The following is a 4,266-nucleotide window of genomic DNA, read 5'->3' on the forward strand; positions in this document are numbered from 1 at the left end:
GCTTATAAAAGGGGATAGGAGCTAGGCATTGGGATCATCTGGAGTTTCTCTATCTTATTGTGTGTTTGTTGAGAACTTGGTGTGGCGAGTTCTAGCTTGATCCCGTGACGAAAACCCCGTGGTGATATTTGTGTGGTGGATCCATCTAGAATTCACAAGTGGTCTTTAGTGTATTAATTTGTCATTGTTGAGAAGTGGTGCATGCCATTTGTAGGGTTTCCAATTTTAATATATGGGCATGTATCATTTTCTTCAGCTAGCATTATAAATAAAGGGCTACATTTTTAGATCCCATTTGTATTCTTATCTTGGTTGAAAGTTTATTTCTTTCGAAACACTAAGTGTGCTATATTTATTATAATTTTATCATTTAGGGATCTTACACATTTGCACTTTTTCAATCAACTTCTTACTTTGAAATTTATCCAAGATTGCGCTTTCACCATTTTTGAAAAAAACCATTGTAGCCCTTTTGCATGAGTTGTCCAATGCTTATCAAATTGTGATTTAAACCAGGGACAAAATATACATCTGAAATATACTTCGTATCACCTTTCTTTGTTAGAATGTTGACTCTTACTTTTCCCATCATAGACACTTTATTATTAATCCCAAATGTCACTTCAGATTTCACACTTTCATCTAGATTGGAAAACATGTTGATGTTCCTTGTCATGTGGTTGGTGCACACTCAATCTAAAAACCACACATATTTTTGTTTGTCTTGTGCTACATTGCAAATTAAAAACATGTTGCCTTGGTTCTGATCTTCCTTTGTGAAATTTAGATTTGGCTTGTTACAAAGATCATGTTTCTTCTTCCTACATTCATTTGCATAATATCCATACTTCTTACAATATTGAACTTGAGATTTATCATACCTCTGACCTTGTGCTTGATTTGGCTTGAACCTTGACTTCGATTTTGATTGTTGGCTCTTCCACTTGAGCTTGAAAAGCTACCTCTTCCACCTCTGTGTGAACTTATTTCTCTTCCTCTTGCATTTGATCTTCCTCTGCCTCTACCTTGACCAACGAAAACTTGTGTCTTGAAGGTGTGCTCCAATGAAGTATTTAATGTTTTATCCAGCCTATGTTCATGAGAAAACAATGATGCATGAATCTCATCCACTAAAAATTGTGAGAGATTATTTGTCTCTTCTATAGCCACAACAATATCATCAAATCTTGATGGAAAACTCCTTAAAATTTTCTCAACTATCCTTCTATCTTCAAGTGTCTCACCATGGTACCTGATTTGAGTAACCAATCCAATAACTTGTGTGAAAACTGAGTCTATATTCTCAGACTCTTTGATGTATATGGTTTCAAAATCTCTTCTTAGCATTTTTAGCTTGGTTGTCTTCACTTTTGCCATGCCTTGATAGACTCTTTGGAGAATATCTCAAGCTTGTTTGGACTTCGCTACTGTTGCAATCCTTGGAAATATGCTCTCATGCACAACTTAAAAGATGTAGAAGAGGGCTTTTGATTTCTTCCTATTGTTTCTCAGCAAGTCTCTTTCTGATTGTGACCAAGCATTATATGTTGTTGCATCCGCTGGTTCTTGAAACCCATTCTCCACCAAATCCCAAATATCTTGAGAATAAAACAAGACCTTCATTATAGTGGCCTAATAGTCATAATTTTTTTCCATTGAAGTGATGTATTTGTAGGTTAGTTAAGCCTGTGCTTTGTGTTGTTATCATTTTTAACTACTAAAGAAAAAAGAACTTGTTGAGCCCTCTCTTTTACTACTTGAACCCACGTTGATACCACTTTATATGTTGTTGCATCCGCTGGTTCTTGAAACCCATTCTCCACCAAATCCCAAATATCTTGAGAATAAAACAAGACCTTCATCATAGTGGCCTAATAGTCATAATTTTTTTCCATTGAAGTGATGTATTTGTAGGTTAGTTAAGCCTGTGCTTTGTGTTGTTATCATTTTTAACTACTAAAGAAAAAAGAACTTGTTGAGCCCTCTCTTTTACTCCTTGAACCCACTTTGATACCACTTTTTGTTTTGAGGCAGAGAAGAAAACCCATAAATTTATGTGTTGTGACAACACAGTAATAACTGAGTAAAACAGAGTAACAACACACTGTAAAACAGGGGTTTGAGGTAGAGAAGAAAACCCATAAATTTATGTGTTGTGACAACACAATAATCACTGAGTAAAACAGAGTAACAACACACTATAAAACAGGGGTTTGAGGCAGAGAAGAAAACCCATAAATTTATGTGTTGTGACAACACAATAATAACTAAATAAAACAGAGTAACAACACACTATAAAACAAAAGATGCACAGTAAAACTAGAACGTATTAATATTTATAGGAGGAAAAAAACAATTACAGAGATAAAACTGACTTCAGCTTGAGACTCACTGGTTATGTTTTGTAACAAACTGTATCAGCCTCTGAAACCACTCACTGTAATTCAGTGTAATTCTTCCTTCTAGTTTGTAGACCTTTGATCCCCTCGAATTCACTCAACTTCTCTTAGCTACTTCCCTCCCACTCTCAAAAGACTTATGTTGTTACATTAATAAAAATATATATATATATATATGTGGAAACTTCATACAATTTAACTTTTTCATGAAAAGACAAAAACATAAAGGAAGTTATGGGCGGTAAGTCACTTAAATTAATTTTAAGTTAATATATAAAGAAAAAAATATGGAAACTTCATACAATTTAACTTTTTCATGAAAAGACAAAAACATAAAGGCGAGTTATTGGCCGTTAGTCACTTGAATTAATTTTACTGCGCATTAACAATCTGGCTTAATAGTCACCAACTCTTTGTGCTGGAAAAACATTAACTTGGCCTTCTTTCGAAGATATACAAAACTTGTTCCCTAGTGCAAAAGATGGCTTGTTTGATCTTCTTGGGTACTTTCTGAGGTTAGTTGTTGTCATTGGTTAAATGAGGTGGTTGGGAGTATTTTTCTAACAAGTTGTAGGTAGTAACCTGTGAATCAGTTTTACCTCCGTTAAAGAGTTGTTGATCAGAGTGGAGAAGTCCCTTCTTGCTTTTCAGATTGATGTAGTACTTGTTGTCAAAGATAGTGGGAGTCACATAATCCAATGGAGATAGGTTGATGCCTCCAGAGCTGGTGGTGCTTGGACACTTCGAATGCAACAAAGCGGAGTACGTAGAGTCTATATTGGTGTCGTTGTAAATATGGCCTCTAAAACTTACGCACCGCTCTTGCCCTATAGTATGACCACCTGCATATTGAATATAATATCCCAACAACTCAGCAACAACCATCGATATATACAGTGATCTACAATCACTAATTCGTAATGTTTTCATATTATTTGATTGTATCTTAGTCTTTAAAATAAAAAAGCAGAGGGAAAAGAAAGATGCATCTACATTAATCTTGAAAATTAATATAATAAATGAAAAATAAAAACAGTATTATGATTACCAGCTAGTGTGACCATTTCCTTTGTGGAGAGGCCCCGTGCTTGGAATAGTGAAATTTGGTTGCTCAGATTGGATGTGGGAGGCGGAATGTTAGTGTTTTCCCCAGTAAAGTTCGTCGTTGGCGAGTCTCGCCTCCCCAACGTCACAGTTCACGAAGGTGCACGTCAACAAAAATTTTAACCAAGATATTAAGGTCAATGAAAATTTTAACAAAGATACTAAACATTAGACGATAAGACCAAATTATTTCAGTTTTTAGAAACGGTTCATACGGAAATTACAACAGGGTCGAGCAAGGTTATTCGGGGTTACTTCAACAGCAGAATCATGAGCAACAATGGCGAATATCTGCACATGACATAACAACACTGCAAGCATTTTCGATATAATTTTCAAGTGTATATCATATTTGATGTCCTTTTACTTTTGACTATGTATATATTGTTTGCCACAAAAGATAAACATGGCTTCATAGTTCCCATCACCATCACTATGAATGAGTTAAATAAAATAGTGAGAGAAATTTTACATATTGTAAATTTGAATTATTAGAACATTTCATTTAAAATTAAAATTTAAAATTAGTAATTACAATTTAAAATTATTATTAAAATTTATAATAATTTTAAAATATGCGATTATCTTTTCAATAATTTAAATTAAAAATAATGATAATATCTCATATCAATTTAGAATATTCACTATTGCCACAATTATCGTCTTCTTTGTCAATAATTAGATTTGCAACTAACAAACCACATTTGAAATAAAATTAAAACACTAATAAAATATTTGATTAGAAAATTTTTGAGACTTTGAA

Source organism: Pinus tabuliformis, chromosome X (genome assembly GCF_031772625.1).
Source record: "Pinus tabuliformis cultivar Carrire ecotype Pingquan chromosome X, CPIR1, whole genome shotgun sequence".
NCBI classification, from domain to species: domain Eukaryota; kingdom Viridiplantae; phylum Streptophyta; class Pinopsida; order Pinales; family Pinaceae; genus Pinus; species Pinus tabuliformis.